Source organism: Cupressus sempervirens, chromosome 1, assembly GCF_028749045.1.
Source record: "Cupressus sempervirens isolate cs-2001-9-10 chromosome 1, ASM2874904v1, whole genome shotgun sequence".
Taxonomy (NCBI): Eukaryota; Viridiplantae; Streptophyta; class Pinopsida; order Cupressales; family Cupressaceae; genus Cupressus; species Cupressus sempervirens.
In genome coordinates, this window is record NC_143118.1 from 427,498,645 (window position 1) to 427,516,859 (window position 18,215).

Below are 18,215 nucleotides of genomic sequence, written 5' to 3' on the forward strand. Positions count from 1 at the left end.
CATAGCCTACTAGAGTTTCCTCATCCATTTCATAGCCCATAGGATGAATGAAATTTTCCCTAGGTTCCACTAGTTCTATGCATGTGTTATTTGTTTCAACCATAAAGCATACTCTTTTTTGCATATTTCTCAACTACTGATCTAGGAATTCTATACCTCTATTTCATTTCCTTCTAAAATCCCTTGATCAGCCCAAACAAGTCAGCTATTATGTCTCCTCTGTACTGCATGTGATAATCTTCAATGATGAGCTCCATTGTGCATCTATCATTTGTCCATGCTCTAGGGTGCATATCAGGAAACTTATGCATTATGGGAAAGAAAATGTGCAAAACAAGTGATCCAAATCTAAATGGTTGATGTTTATCATGTTTGATTCTTCCTAGATTCTCAAACAATTGTTGCCTCAAGATCTCGCATACATCAAATGATCATTTTATATGCTGTTTGGATTACCCCTGCTGAAACTGAATTAGACCTAGTGCTGTAATGCATCTTGTATCCAAGTATCTTTGCAATGATCCTCACATCAGTTTGTCTAATGTCTGATAGGGGTCATAGCTCTCTTATCCCACACTTTGTGCTAGTGTTCTCTACTTCTTTCTTTACCAATTTTGTAGCTACTGGTATAGTGCTATCATTGTTGAAACCGGTCATTAGGTGAATAAGTTCTTCTATGATCATGGTGGGTTTGTCACTTAGCCAAAACATTTGATGATGAATTTTATTTAGGACAATCCTAATCAACTCAAGCTCCTCAAATTCCTCATAGTCAACATATTCCAGGATATTATGGTTTTGCAGGTGTGCAAACTCAGGTTTTAACATTTTGTTTTAGTGTAGATGTTTACTAGGTTTGACCTTATATCTTCATTCCCAATTACCTCCACCTTACAATGAATATAAGCCCTGATATCTTCTATGTGTAAGACACCTTCTAGGGTTTGTGAAAATTCACCAATAGGGTTGTCCTCCATTGATATAAAGGGGTGTTTCTTAAACCGGTATCTTGGTCTCTCCTTGACATTGTACAACTGTAGTTTATCCATGAATTACTAACCTCAGATACAACTCCAATTAAATGTTTGAAATTACTTTGCAACAAGATAAATACCTTACAATGTTTACACTAGAGCTTCCAATGAGACTTCTGCAAACACCTCAAATTCACTCTACAATGTTTACTCCAGCCTCTGTATGCTCTCAATTTGCTCGAATGGTGATGACTAACTTGAATTTTTCCCTTGAATCCTTACCAAAACACTTTTGCATTGATTACATATTGTGCAAGTACAGAAAGCTGTTGAGACTCATAGAATTGTGCCAAAACTTGCAGTGATCTTCCGATTCTTTGAATTAACATCTATGAACTGAGATATAGATTCTGTAATGCTTGTAATACATGTAGCTAACTTCACATAACTTAACTCATCAATTTCGGGGTCTAATAATTTACTGGTAAAGTGCTCCCCTTATAGCTATAATAGCTATTTAGGCTGAAGTGGAAGGTTCAGTGCTAACCACTGCATCTACCTTGTTCTCTATGTAATCCTGTAACTTTTCTTTCCATACTTTTGTGTTTGCAACACTTCCTTCTCTTACAAATGTCTTATCAATGCTTTCATACTCTCATATGTTAACATTTTCATTTCTTTTTCCACCATTGTTGTTCCTTGTAACATGCAATGACCCCCTTTTTGGGACATAGGAACTCTGAAGCTAAATTCATAAAATATTAATTTTGGCATAAGGGAGCTTAATGCAAATCTATTAAATTGGTCAAATTAATATTATAAAGTGGGTTAAATGTGACAAAAAGGAAAAAGACGAAAGGAAAAGAGAAGTAAACTGGAGAGTCACTGTTTTGAGCATAAATGAAGGACGAGGAGCTCATTTTCGGCATGCTTGGACTTGAGATTGATTTTCTGGTTTCTCTTTGGAGTTTGGGAAACTGCTAGCTTTCTCTTCTTGAAGCTTGAGGACGAAAACCTTCAGTATTTTCTAGGTGGATTGGACTTTACCCCGATTCATCATCTATGGTGGATTCACATTCAGAATTCACATCTGAGATTACACGTGCATTTTGTTGTTTCCAACCAATTTGATTGTGTAACTGTATTTAAGGTTGGATGTTTGATTTTTGGTTATAATATCGCAAATGTATAATGCAATAATGTATTTTGAGGTTTTTAATGAGCATTTACTAGTACATTGCTGGTTTATTTGCAAACGATATATGTTATTTTCTGAAAATTATTTGAGAGTAAATGTAATAACCCCCAAATGGCTCTTGTTGCTGAAAATAAGTTTATTCAAAATTTCTAACACAATATTGACATATGCAAATAAACTTTCATAACCAGCTAACCATCAAAATATTCTCAAACTTGCAATAAAGGCAACACGTATTATTGTTCCACCACTAATGATTTTATTTCAATGCTATGATTAGTACATCTCAATTGCTCATGACCAAGCAAAATGTTACTCAATATGCAAGGAAATTTGGAGACAATGCCACTTGCAACAGTACACAACTTTAGCCAGTTTGCAGCCTTTAAGTATTTTATTTATCTTCACAATAAAAATTTAAACAAGGAACCTGATTTTGGATAAGCAGCTCCAAATCGTAGCAGATTGAGAATGCACACATTTATTGATAATTCCCTCACACAGTTACTGTTATTGGCAAGGAGGACATTTGCCCAGCTTGCACGCTAACACCAGGCCTATCAAAATGATGGTAGGCAGTCCCAAGCAAATTGAATGGCAGAGAATTTACTGCCCAGAACAGGCATACTGATGACCATTTATTGCCACCCAAAAATCAGTATTTAGGATGCCCCAGTCTTCAATAGCCAAGCACCCAGTTGAGCAGATGAACAAACACAAGAAATTGTAGGAATAACATCCAGCCAAGGATATAATAAAACAGCCCGATAGGGCTTTCGACCCCCGACTAAATGATTCCAATTTGCAGCATTAATCCTCACCCAACAATTGATATAATTGATCATGCAAGCCAATGATCTCAAACACTAAACTCTTCAACACACAAAATCTTCCTAGCTATAGTAAATACAGTAACAGAAGATTCCAAACAATTTGCCAAATCACTATACCTCAACAGTGATTTCAAATGATTTGCAAGAAAAGAATTCACAATACTTTAGCTGTGAATTACCCAACACTTCTCAGTTCCAAACCCTTATACCTCTGCAAGAGCATCAAAATTCAGAACCTTAGAAAAAGCCACAAAGGCAACAAAATAAATAAATATCCAAGCATGCTTTTTTCAACAAATGGGCTTGTATTTATAACCTCCAGATTCCCTTTTGTTGCCAAAATGTAACTTCACTCGGGAAGCTTCACCACATGACATTAATTAGGAGCTTCCATTAGATTCTCTCACTTGACTTGGCTTAACTAATTAATAAATGACACTTTCCACTGATAACTCAACCATCAACTTAAGTGAAATTATAAAGTGAAATTATAATTTTATAATAAGCCATTTAAATATTTAATAATAATTTGGCCACTAAAAGTATAATAACTCCCAAAATACTCATCATTTAGATATGCCATCTGAAATAGGAGTCATATCCATTATTTCTCCATGTGACCAAATGCACTTTCCAAAAATAGAAAGGGTCCATCTCGACCAACACCAACTTACCACAAATAGTAAGTACACAAAACTAAGCCCAAATGAAGTCCAATCTGAGGCAAAGGAAGACCAACTTGTAGCTTACTGAATTGTGGAGAAGATAAGACTCTCCCAAATCAAGCCACTACCTCAGAAGACCCTCTATCCACAATATTTAGACTACGAGGATCACATTAATAAGTTAATCCATGAAACTTTGATATTAACAAAAATAGGGACATTACAATCCTCCCTCCCCGAGATTGCTTGTCCTCAAGCAATCCGACAATACAATGAACTCCAACCTCCACTTGGATCCCAAATGAAGAAGTGTGTGACATCCTTGTCGACACTGAACCAACTGCAAACCAACATCATTAGGACCAACCACATGTCCTGCAACATAGCACCCAAAACTTGTGTTGATGATGCAGAAGTCAAAATGTCACCAGAAGGCAACTCCATACAAGATCTATTTATCCTCTTCTTCCCTATTTCTACCCACATAATATATATATTGGACTGAAATCCTGATAATCACCAACTATCCCTGAAAAAGACACAGCTACAGGAGAACCATATGTACTCATACCAATTGTATCAACAATAGGTGTAGCCACATCAAAATATGTTGTCACAGAAACATCACCAATTGCCACAACAAAAAAGTGAATTGAATTTGCAGATGGTGAAAACTGAGTCCAACTCCACTCAGGTGAGTGATTAATATCAACCTCAAACAGCGGATTGTCATAAGACAATGTTGCATCCATGTCAAATATAGGGTTATCTATGAAGTGAACCTCACCATTGTGCTGATCTGAACTATAACATGACTTTGCCTCGACACCACTCACCTCATCATCATTGACATGTGTGTTATCATCAAGGCACACATCTACAACCACTGCATGCATATTGCTAAACTCCTCGCTAGATGGCTCAACAAAAGTAGTTTCTGATATGACAGCATGCTTGCATGCTTCTACTCCCACTACTCATGCCAACAACTGCATCATCTGACTCTAACTAACATAAATTCTCATCACATTCCATGACAATTGTGCCCAACTCATACGGTATCTCATAAGAAATGTCCTGCGCATTTGTAGCCACAACTATATCATCACATTTTGTTCTTTGAAAAAGCGATATCATGCTCTGCTCAAATCTCGGATTTGAAATTAGTTGGGTCATCCATTTGTGATTTTGATTCAGCTCATTCACCAACACATCCAACTATTTCACAATAACCCGTATCTCAGATTCTCTATCCCTAGGTGGAGAAGTATGCCCTTTGCGAGTAAAATGAATACCAAACCTCCTGTCACCATCCATAACACTGAAAACTGAATCACAAAATCAATCTGCCAATCTATGAAGTATGCACTGATCAATATAATAACCAAGCCCAATTCCTGCAAGCTAGCAGGAAACCGCTTTGATACCACTATAATAACCCCCAAATGGCTCTTGCTGCTGAAAATAAGTTTAATGAAAAATTCTAACACAATACTGACATATGCAAATAAACTTTCACAACCAGCTAAGTTAACCATCAAAATATTCCCAGACTTGCAATAAAGACAACACGTATTATTGTTCCACCACTAATGATTTTATTTCAATACTATGATTAGAACATCTCAATTACTCATGACCAAGCAAAATGTTATTCAATATGCAAGGAAATTTGGAGACAATGCCATTTGCAGCAGCACACAACTTTAGCTAGTTTGCAGCCTATAAGTATTTTATTTATCTTCACAATAAAAATTTAAACAAGGAACCTGATTTTGGATAAGCAGCTCCAAATCGTAGTAGATAGAGAATGCACACATTTATTGATAATTCCCTCACACAATCACTGTTATTGGCAAGGAGGATATTTGCCCAGCTTGCATGCTAACACCAGGCCTATTAAAATAATAGTAGGCAGTCCCAAGCAAATTGAATGGCAGAGAATATACTGCCCAGAACAGGCATGCTGATCACTATTTATTGCTGCCCAAAAAACAATATTTAGGATGCCCCAATCTTTAGTAGCCAAGCACCTAGTTGAGAACACAGGAAATTGTAGGAATAACGTCCAACCAAGGATATAATAAAATAGCTTGACAGGGCTTTCAACCCCCGATTAAATAATTCTAATTTGTAGCATTAATTTTCACCCAACAATTGATACAATTGATCATGCAAGTCAATGATCTCAAACACTAAACTCTTCAACACACAAAATCTTCCTAGCTACAGTAAATACAGTAATGGAAGATTCCAAACAATTTGCCAAATCATTATACCTCAGCAGTGATTTCAAATGATTTGCAAGAAAAGAATTCACACAATACTTCAACTGTGAATTACCCAACACTCCTCAGTTCCAAACCCTTATACCTCGCAAGGGCATCAAAATTCAGAACCTCAGAAAAAGCCACAAAGGCAACAAAGCAAATAAATATCCAAGCATGCTTTTGTCAACAACTGGTCTTGTATTTATAACCTCCAGATTCCCTTTTGTTGCCAAAATGTAACTTCACTCAGGAAGCTTCACCACACAACATTAATTAGAAGCTTCCATTAGATTCTCTCACTTGACTTGGCTTAACTAATTAATAAATGGCATTTTCCACTGATAACTCAACCTTCAACTTAAGTGAACTTATAAATTTAAAGTATAATTTTATAATAAGCCATTTAATTATTTAATAATAATTTGGCCACTAAAAATATAATAACTCCCAAAATACTCATCATTTAAATATGCCATCTGAAATAGGAGTCATACCCATTATTTCTCCATGTGACCAAATGCACTTTCGAAAAATAGAAAGAGTCCATCTCGATCAACACCAACTTACCAAAAATAGTAAGTACACAAAACTAAGCCCAAATGAAGCCCAAATCTGAGCCAAATGAAGACCAACCTATAGCTTACTGAATTGTGGAGAAGATAAGACCCTCCCAAGTCAAGCCACTACCTCAAAAGACCCTCTATCCACAATAATTAGACTACGAGGATCACATTAATAGGCTAATTCATGAAACTCCGTTACTAACAAAAATGGGGACATTATAGTAAATTTGGGGAAAATATTCGACTGGAATATTACAGTGGTATGAAAGCATCAAACTTGTCATCCTATTGGGTATATTCAGTTAGGACTTTTTTTTCAGAAAGATTTTATCAATTTGCAGATTTCTACCATAGTCTATTCTCAAGCTAGTATTTTAATTGATTGAATCTTGAGCATTTATTAACCTCTGAGACTGGAGCTTCTAAGGATTCGTGCGTATGAAGTTTTATTTACTGTAAGATCATTGACGGGAGAAAAAAATTTCTGCCATAGCCTGAGTATTTCAAATTGGGAATAAATGTTTACAGGTTCACGAAATCAGAAAGATGTTGCAACCATGGAAGGCATTATGGTCATGACAATTAATGAGAGTGATGCCCATTTTCAGCCACTTCTACAAATCTTGTTGGCCATTTCCAATGGAGAACAAAAGCCATCACAACTTGATTATAAGTTGGTCAACAAGGTCCTCAAATAATGTAAGCAGAAAATTGAGAAGTACAAACAACAAGGCAAATAATAAATAATGCAGCTCCACATTGGTAAGGACAAAAACACGTGTAACTGGAGACTTGATTTGGAACGAACAAGCTGAAACAAATACATCTACAGATCAATTAGAAGTTGAATACCAACCAGCTGAGGATGAAATGGTGGAAGAGGCCATTAGTACTGATGAGAGGTATCCTAAGCTCTTAACTGGTAAATTGCTGATTACAATTGACAAAATTAGTGAAGAGAAAAACTCCTTTGATGAATTCGTAGATGAACATGATGCTATTCCATTAACACGTCAAGATGAGTGCTTGACATTTATTGTAGAAACGATTAATTATGATGATTATATTGCTCCAACAGTTGAGGATAAATTAGAAAATGTGTCACTTGACAGCCCTTACCCCTTAGATGAATTTGAATTACAACCTTTATCACTACAAGATTTGAAGGAGAGATTGTTGATCACAGAGGAGAGGGTTATACAATTTTTTAAAAAGGGTAAATGAGTCTCACAAATACATTGAAGATCTTATGTGGAAAACTCAAATGGATGAGAGGCAAATAGGAAATCCGTGTGGGATCACTAGCACTCAATTGCACACAATCAAAGAAGCTTTTGAAAGGTTAAAATCAGATTATTTGCAGCTGTTCTGGGATAAGGATCTCGCTATCAAGTTTGCAAAAGATAAGGAAAAGTAGGTAGATGAATTATGTCTCCAATATACTCATTGCATCAGGCTGAAAATCAGACTTCTATTGCAGCCACCTACAAGGAAGATGGAATTAAATATAGAATTATGGAGGTGGTACAAATCGTTTAAGGAATCAATAACATTTGTGGGCATGAAAACAAGAACAATATTTCCACCATTTTCCATATTGATGATGCACTTTTTGCTAACGAAGACCATAAGGACCAAAAAGAAGTCAAACACACAAGTTCTGAATTTTATAATATCAGCTACATGATTTCACCATATCATCAGGTAGAATATGAACCTAATAATTTTTTTTCAAAAACTATGTGTGAAGATCATTTTTTTGATGAGACGTTGATTTTAGTGATGATACTTATGGTGAAGTAGAATAGTTTAGAGTTGTCCTTAGTGTGCCCTGAGGGTTTTTACAGCTTACCTAGAGATTTATCACCATGTTTTTATGATATGGCAACTGCCTACTTATTGACTAGTGATTTTATCTTTCTGCATACTCCAGTTATCAGTGGTTGTCTTGCTTGGACTACTAGTACATTTTTAGATTTGGTTTGGCGTACAGGGATTAGTGATTTGCATATAGATGAGTGGGAATACACATGTTGTGATATAATCCATATGAGATATTTACCTTTCCAGTTCAGCGACATATTGGTGATAGTGTGTCATTGCTTATGCTGATCCAAGTTATGACAACATCTTGAGTCATGATGAGTTAGTTTCCTTGCATGTGGGCAGTGTGTTTGACATCCATTTGTTCTAATGGCCGATTCAGAAGGTTGGTGATTCACTGATCATCTATTTCTACACCTAGAATTGTGCTGACAAGTTGGTTTGAGATCTAGGGGTCAACACGAGGTGTGCTTTGCATTGGGGGAAGCATGTTGTGACATTGCACACTTTGAGGTTTATGAATAGAGTCGCACAACCTATAGACACAACAGAGTATAAGAGATTGACTTGGGATCTAGGAATCTCATCGATTAAAGAGTTGTAGTTGGACACCTTGTTTCATCGTGTTACATGGTATGTTTTTGGGATGGGCTACAAAGCTACTTGTAGATTTATATGGGATCCTAGTACCGTTTGCTTCAGGACAACAAATATCGAGGAGGGAGGACTTGTAATGTTCCTCTTTTGGGACATTGGGAATTTTGAAGCCAAATTCATAAAATATTAATTTTGTCTTAAGGGAGCTTAATGCAAATTTATTAAATGGGTCAAATTAATATTATAAAGTGGGTTAAAGTGACAAGAAGGAAAAAGATGAAAGGATAGAAGAAAGAAACTAAAGAGTCACTGTTATGAGTATAAAAGAAGGACGAGAAGCTCAATTTCGGCAAGCTTGGATTTGAGATCGATTTTCTGGTTTCTCTTTGGAGAACTTTGGGAAGCTGTTAGCTTTCTCTTGTTGAAGCCCAAGGACGAAAACCTTCAAGATTTTCTAGGTGGATTGGACATAGCCTCGATTCATCATCTATGGTGGATTCACATTTAGAATTCACATATGAGAATATAGGTGCATTTTATTGCTTCCTTCCAATTTGATTGTGTAACTTTAATTAAGTTTGGATGTTTGACTATTGGTTATTATATTGCTGATGTATAATACAATAACGCATTTTGAGGTCTTCAATGAGCATTTATTGGTTTATTTGCAAAAGATATATGTTATTTTCTGAAAATTATTTGAGAATAAATTTGGGAAAAATATCTGAGTGGGATATTACATAACACCAGGTGTTCTCATTGTGTTTGCAAATCCATTAAATCTACAAAATCTTGCTATATGTCCCAAATTGTTGCAAATATGACATGCAATAACTGAATATCCATACCTTGGTCTAAATTGATTAACTGGCAATCTATAATTGTTGACAATGTGTCCAAATTGTGATATTGCTATTAGGATTTAACGCGTCCAAAGTTGTTGCATTTGTAGCATATAATTCCATTAAGGATAACATTATTCATTCCCAAAGGTCTTCTCTCTGTCATGTTATCTCTTTCATTTGTTCTCGCATTAGATCTCTAATTAGGATTTTTGCATTCATGTGATTTGTGTCCATAAAGAAAGCAATTGAAACAATATCCAATGAAGTGTCAGTATCCATGTTACCTTTACAATCCTTCTTCATGTGTCCATACTTGTTACATGCATAACATTTGCCTTTGGATGGTTTCCTTTGATCTGATGACTGATTAGGTTACTATCTAGGTTCATGCTCAACTGTTACCTTTGACTCCTTTGAAGATTTTCCTTCAATGTACCCCATGCCTATCATATCACCTTTAGGTTTTTGTGCCATTAGTTGTTCATCAAGTTTATTTGTACTTTAATATAGTTTTTCGAGATGGAGCTTGGTTTGAACAAGTTTCCTTTTACAATGTTGTTATACTTCTCAAGTTCAAATGTCACCTTAGTAAGATGTGACTTCAACCTTTAGATTTGTTTCAACTTTTTGCTCATTTGATAACATATTCATCTTCAGTGTGGGGATTTCAAGTTCATGTTTCAATATTTCATTCTCCTTCTTTAGCTTGACAACTGAATGTGAATCCTTGACTTAACCTACCTATTGCTTCTTAGATCTTTGTGATATCTGCTCTAATAAAAGATTTAATATTCCTATTTGTAATTGATATGTATCTAATAGTTGATTAATCATTAATTTAATAATACATATTAAATATCTTAGAATAATTAAAATAATAAAGATAGTTTTCAATATATATATATATATAATGCACATGTTATAAATATTCATTTACATAAATTCATTATTTATGTTTAAAATGTAAATTGTTTTAAGATAAAAAATATATAACGTTCAATAAAAATATATAAGCAAATATTTTTCTGTAAGGAAAGAGATTGATTTAAAACTTTAATAGTGTTAGTATGAGAGATTGATAATCTCCATATGGCTGACATAACCATATTAATGATCATTACAATGTTGGTATGTGAGATTACTATAATCTCCATACACCAACATGCCTGAGACTAAGGAATCTCTTAATGTCGGTATGTGAGATTAATAATCTCCATTTGATTGACATGCTCAAGATTCTCATCATCTCTTTAATGTTGGTATGTGAGATTGATATAATCTCTGTCTAACCAACATGCCTTAGATTGATGTGCTAGAATATTCCGATGATGTCAACTTATGCATATGTGATTGGCCTTGGATAGAGGATGTCCTGTCTAAGAAGAACCTTAAGGGGTGCACTCTAGAGAAGATGATGGAATAACTAAGGGTTAGGAAACCCGATCTAGAGATGTCTTTAAGGTTAAGGTTAAGTTAGAGGGTAGAATAGTATGTTTAAACTTATTATTGTTGAATTTTGACATCTATTTTGTAGATATTTACTTATCCGAAGATAACCCTAATAGTGGGGACATTATAATGGTATCAAAGCTATGATCTTGCCATAGTGTAGGGAAAATACAATTATAAACATTTGAGTCACTAAAAGATTAGACAATTGAATATAGGTAATAATGAAGCTTGAAAACATGATTAAACAAATTATGAAGATACACAAGGGATTTTTGTCGATTTGGGAGAGGCAGAGTAAATCCTCTCAAGATAGGTAGATTCCAAGATGGGAAAGGATGAAGTTCCAATGCATCGAGGAAAGATTCCAATATGGGTACAAATATGCGGTCCCAATACCTTGAGGGAGCTAACTTGTAGAAGAGTGTCTAGCACTCTCCAACATTGAAACTCTCTCTCTCTCTCTCTCTTAAGGAGGGTATGTAAGAAGCAAAGAAAAATGACTCAGGATTAGCATGCTAATTAATTAACCTATTAGGGGTTATTCATAATCCACTTAAAATAATTTCATTTTACAAGCATACTAATGTACATTAATGTTTGAAAGAAAAAAACTCCCATAGAGGAGACAATCATTTAAGAGACCATTAAATTGACTGTCAACTACAACAAAAAGTTATTTTTAAAATTTAAAGACCAATCAAAACCATATCTTTCAATGATGAAGATATCAATCAAATTTTTCTTGGAATCATTGGGCAACTCACCAACCTTGGCATCATGAAATCTATCAATCATCTTATGTCATTCAATCATCAAGCACAAATTAATAATACAAGATCAAATCACTTGCAAAACGAACTTATCGATTATCATGTAAACTCTTGGTTATATTATAAAAACTCCATCTTAAAAGTAAACAACTTGTATAACAAGATCTTTGGGTTTACTAAGATCTAACAAATCAAGAGGAGATTGTAATTGCTTGAGGACAAGCAATTTTGGGAGGGTAGGACTGAGATATCCCATCTATAACAAATTTAATATTCCTATTTGTAATTGATATAACATTTGATTAATTATTAGATCTATAATAATATAATTATATATATATATATATATATATATATAATCACAAAATTATAATGTTTATTAAATAAATAACTCAAATGAAAAACAATAAGATGTTGAATAGTTACCAAGGTCCATTGTTGCAATAACAAAATTATATTAAATTTGACAAACAATTATAAAGGGGTGTAATGAATACATGTGTCCTTTATAAAGTTTGCGTCCACAATACATATACCATTACATAAATGGAGAAGAGAATTAATGGTAAGCACCACAAATAAATCAAAAGAAGTATATAATAAAGGAATCGTACCTACATAATACAAAAGACAAGTATAAAACATTACCAACACCGAAAAGAAATATTATAAAGGAAAACAATACAAAATTCTTGTCATCAAAAAATACAAAGTAAGAGTATGGACTTAGTAAATAAGGAAGTATATTCATCCTACGTGGAAAGTAAGAGAATTAATAGAAACTTTGGAAAAATTCAAAATTCTAGGGAGTGGACCATAGGACTTAAAGCAGTCATGATTACATAGAGGTAAATAAAGGTTACTAATATTTTTTTCTTCTTCATTACTACTATATATATAATGTACATGTTAAATATATTCATTTACATAAATTCATTATTTAAGTTTTAAATGTATATTTTTTAAGATTAAAAAAATATAATGTTCATTAAAATATATAAGAAAATATTTTTCTATAAGGAAAGAGATTGATTTAAAACTTTAATAGTGTCTGTATGGGAGATTGATAATCTCCATATGACTAATTTCCATATGACTGACACAACCATATTAATATAATCTTTACAATGTTGGTATGTGAGATTAATATAATCTCCATTTGACCAAGATGCCCGAGACTAAGGAATCTCTGTAATGCTGGTATGTGAGATTAATAATCTCCATCTAATTGACATGCCCAAGATCCTAATCATCTCTATAATGTCGGTATGTGATCCAGATTATATAGAAGATCATATGTTTGAAACTATTTTGTTCATATTTAAAAAAAGTTTTTCTAGGTCTTTTTAATTGGCTTTTTGGGAGGTCTTCTGCTCAAAATTTCAAGTCAAAACTTTCATAAGTCCCTAAAACTGGGCAATCGAAGGCTCACTATTTTAAGGACTGAAATTAGATTTTTAGTTCTTCATTCCAATGGTGTAAGTAGTTTTGAATTCCGAGCTCTAGTTCAAAAGTTATGACCCCGACAAGTTGGGGTAATTAAACACCTACTTTTGAATAGTTTTAGTTAAATATTGTTGTTTTTATTATAGCCACATATACATTTCAAATTCATGGCTATGGTGACTTTTGATATTCCATCATTGTATATATTCTTACATTTTCAAATAATATGATGGCTTTTGGTTTGCATACAACTCTTTAGAGTTTTTGCAAGTTTTTTTCCAGAAATTGAACATTGATATCGTAGGTACTTGATTCTCACTAGATATATTGTGTTTTAGCCAACTTCTTAAAATTAGATCAGTATGTGAGATTGATATAATCTCCATTTGACCAACATGCCTGAGATTGATGTGTTAGAATATTCTGATGATGTCAAGATATGCATATGTGATTGGCCTTGATAAAGGATGTCTTGTTTAAGAAGAACCTTAAGGGGTGCACTCCAAAGAAGGTAGTGGAATAACTAAGGGTTGGGGTTAAGTTAGAGGGTAGAATAGTATGTTTAAACTTATTATTATTGAATTTTGACATCAATTTTGCAGGTATTACTTATCCCAAGATAACCCTAATAGTGGGGACATAACAATCTTTTAGTTTGATCTTTCAACTTCTTAATGAAATCTTGCGCAACTTTAAGCTTGATCTTCAATTTGTCTCTTTCAACATTAGCTTGTTCCAATTCCTCAAAGCTACTTTATAGTTTCTTTGCAAATCTTTTATATCCATAGTGATCTCCCTCAAGTTGTTAGATTTGTTTTGAGTAGCTAAGCTTTGTTACCAATTGTTACAAATAGGGAATACTAAGAGGAGGGGAGGGGCTGAATCAATATTCCGACACTTTTTGCCCAAATATGGATTTTAGTAATGAACCTTAAACATGCATAATAACAAAACTAAATAGCAATAATGAACATCTCATGAGGAAACTCACAACACCATAGTTTGTTAACTAGAGAAACCTTGGCCAAGGGAAAACCATGGTGGGGATGATACCCACAAAATTATCCACTAACCAAAAGTACCTTGCAAAGGTGTTGACCCTATTAGTAGTCTATTACATGCATATAGTATATATATCCTTGCTAGAGAACTTGACCTTGTTAGAGGTCTCAATCTTGTTAAAATTTGTATTACAAACAACTCTTATAACAATATACAACTATCACAAGTAGTAGTTCACTATACTGGTATCTTCAATATATGATTAGTCCTTGTGTTCCTCTGTAATGGACACCCTTGGATGTCCCAAAAAAACCAAACCAAATTGCTGAAAGGAATTATGTCAAACAGTTTGCATTCAACTTCTTAAAACCCCTTATAACTCCGGAAATCAAACGTTTTTATGGAATTGGTATCATACAACATAAACAAGAAAGAAACTATAATAATATGCAAAGTGGAAATGAATTGCTGCTAATAAAATGTTATTTTCAGAATTCATAAAACCAAATACATGGCAGATTTATCAACTCACTAATTACTTCGGCAATATTGTCATAATACTCCAGCCCATGCTTACGAACTTGCTGCTACAATACTTTGTCCTCCAATCAGTCCACTACCTTCATAATACCATTCCCTCCAAGCGGCATAAGCGACGGACAAGTAGTGAAGAAGATATGAGCAAAATATCAAATCTGCTTGTAGCTGGAAATGCAACTAAACTGCCTGATAATGAAGCCAATAAGAAAGAATTCCAAAGGCCAAACCCCAAGGGAATGACGTCTAGAATGTTACAAGAGAGGATAAACGTCCTCAAATGCCAAGAACAAAGCTGCAACTCACACACCAATTTCTTCTCATATTCAACCTACCTAATGAAGCCACAAATGCTTCTTTTTATTCTATTTCCAAGGGTCTGCTCAACTCATATGGGCAATGTGGGATAAAAGATATGTAATTTATAAAACATATATTAAAATACCTCTTATGTCTCCCTTGGGTACACATCACCATAAAATAAATATTAAAGTAACAATTAAATTAGACGTTACTTTAATAAAACTTCAGGCATTAAAATGTATTAGCAATCGGACTCCGAATAATGCAAGTGATAGCTCATCGGAAAGCTCTCACCGAGGAGTATCGAATCCAATCACCAAAATTGACCTACACTGTGTCCTGCCGACTTACTAAAAATAGTATGCCTGAAACTAAGTAAATCAACTTCGTTTTGGCCCAAACTGGAAATGACTAAGCCAAAACACTCCAGGATCCCATTAAACCCTTCGTTAGCCCTCAAGACCATGTAGAACAAGGCTAACGCACACACACTTGGTTAACTGCTAAAAGAACGTGAAGGCCAAAAGATGGGATCATTACATCCTCCCATCTGATCATGCCCATATAAAATCTTTGTTCTGCTTTGATCATCGAAACATTTGCATATCATCATAAATAAAGCTCGCACAACATAATCACACCATAACATAATAATGTGTATCTTCACATCTCAAAAGATTCTTCGTTTAGATCCTTTTCATTAAATCTCTATCTAGTTGACATGAATATCAATGTTACACATTACCAAAACTTATTATCACAATATGCTAAGTAAGAGTTAACATCTAGGATGTCGTCCCTACATTCCCAAGTCCTTCTTAGCAACAATATCCACTTTGTCGCATGTACTTCGCTTTTTGCAATAACAAACTGCCATCTAGTTATCCATCCAAAAACATATGCCAACTAGCATATTATCATAAGCAAACATAAGTGTACGCTGAAGAAATCTATCTGACTATTACCTATTATCCTCTATTATACTTAGTCAATTTCTTTACTTTGTCATATCAAAACTCTATCTCTATTATGAGTGACCTTAATCACATATAGTGTTTCCATTAATGACAACATCCAACTACTTACCTTAGCCAACTTGCTAACAACAACTCCCTCTTCAAAGATATGCAATGAATGAAATATTAATCATGCTTTTCACTGGAAAGAAAAAAGGCACTAATAGCTACCCATACAAATGAAAGTAGATGTGAAAGATTTAACATTGAATCAAATGAACGCAAAAAAATGACACAAAGTTCACCTCCCTTACACTCACAGATGATAACCAAAGAAAGAATAGTGGCCCTTCTCAACAAACGATTTAATTCTAAACTCAAAGTTTTAGAATTAGACACACATTTTAATGCAATAGAATGACACTAAAAGTAGTCACGAAGAGACAAAGATCGTTGTAATTTAAAGGAAACATTAACAAATTCAAAGATTAAAAAACAGGCTAATTGTCCACAAACTAATCATTTTAGAGAAGGGGACATTACACTTTGACCTCTAAGTATGAGATTCTTTCGTTGCCACATTTTAAACTACTTGTGCAACCTCTCCCCAATTGAAATCCGTAGAAATATCTCTCGGTTGTCAAGACATGTCCCAAAATCCTTGATGACCTTTTCTTTGCCTTGTAGTACCTTTTCTATTCTTCAGTCCATATTCCATACTCACCTTACTGGATACACTTGATAACTTTGATTGTCAACCCTATGAAAGTGTTAGCTACTAACATATTAACAACTTATTGAGAACTACGAGTCAAACTTGAATTACAAATGAGAAGCAACATGATTTTTGCTTGAAAGATGACTCAATACAATTGGTTTTATATTCCTAGAACAATGCAAAACCTAGCTTATTTTTATGGCTTGCAAATGCCTAGCCTTTAGACAAGCTCCTGAGCTGGAAATTGGAGTGGGATTCCAACGTCACTTCATCCCAAGTGGATAGTGCTTGGAACATTCCTCCAAAGGCCACTCCAACTAATGTGTCTACATCCTAGGATCCAACAATTGAAAGGGAAAAAGAAGACAACTACATATTTTTAAAATTTGAAGAAAAAAGATTAGATGCTATTTACTAAAAAACTGTATCACACTTGTATCCTTGATTTAGTAAAAACAAGAAATCCATTGTATTTAATAGGAATGTCTCAGGACTCAAGCTGAGTACATAAATCTTATCAGCCATAACCATCTGATTCTACAAATGACAAAGCTAAATAAAGATTTTTGGAATACTTTATGAAAACACCCAAAAAGCTGATGCCAGGAGTCATGCTGCTCAGCACTCTCAAAGGCAAGTTGAAATTGCAATCAAGGCAAACAAATGAATAGCATATTTCTACAAACTTTAGTCCCTGCCTATGAATCTCTATTGGATTCTCAAAAACAAGGAGAAAAATGGTGGGGCCCCCATTACAGGTCTTATTAGCTCAGGTACTAGTCACACATCCATCAAGGGAAGAGAAAACATCTAGCTTACACAAATCTTTGGAGGACTTTCTCTAAACTGCATCAGACCTACAACCATGGCACTTTTGGTTTCAAGTTACAAGCATTTTAGCACTCACTTAAGGGATTATTTTATTACATATCTGAAATTCTTTCTAAGTTTCAATCCCATTTATAATTATGATCCATTTGCAAGCTTAAGCTGTAATCTTTCTTTTTCCTCTAAAGTTTCTATTCTCTTTGCCTTGCAGCTGGCTGTTTTCCACACCCCAATGATTTTATTTTGTAAGGAATAATTTACTAACATGCGTTCTTTTAATTATATTCTTGTAAGTACAAAAAGATAATTTTTTACTCAGCTCCTTGATTTTGACTCTCTAAGAGGTTCGTACAAATTTCATAATTTTATTTGTAATTAAAACCTTTTCCAAGGATAAGGAAATATTCTAATATACCATTTATCACACTCAATAG

The 18,215-nt window shown here is 34.1% G+C and overlaps 1 protein-coding gene and 1 long non-coding RNA gene across 10 annotated transcripts in view; one reads left to right on the top strand and one right to left on the bottom strand.

Annotated features, from left to right (window-relative positions):
* The window catches only part of LOC149578099 (kinesin-like protein KIN-7E, chloroplastic), a 377,239-nt gene that overhangs the window by 22,128 nt on the left and 336,896 nt on the right, over window positions 1–18,215 (bottom strand). The window contains exon 25 of one of the 9 annotated variants that reach the window (XM_089827530.1): window positions 16,882–16,995. The exons of the other annotated variants lie outside the window; for them this stretch is intronic. The gene's annotated coding sequence lies outside the window, so the exon portion shown is untranslated. Of the gene's footprint in view, window positions 1–16,881; window positions 16,996–18,215 lie in introns of those variants that run through there. 9 annotated transcript variants of the gene reach the window in all.
* LOC149578100 (uncharacterized) overlaps window positions 1–18,215 on the top strand; it is a 383,937-nt gene that overhangs the window by 5,232 nt on the left and 360,490 nt on the right. The gene's annotated exons all lie outside the window — the stretch shown is intronic.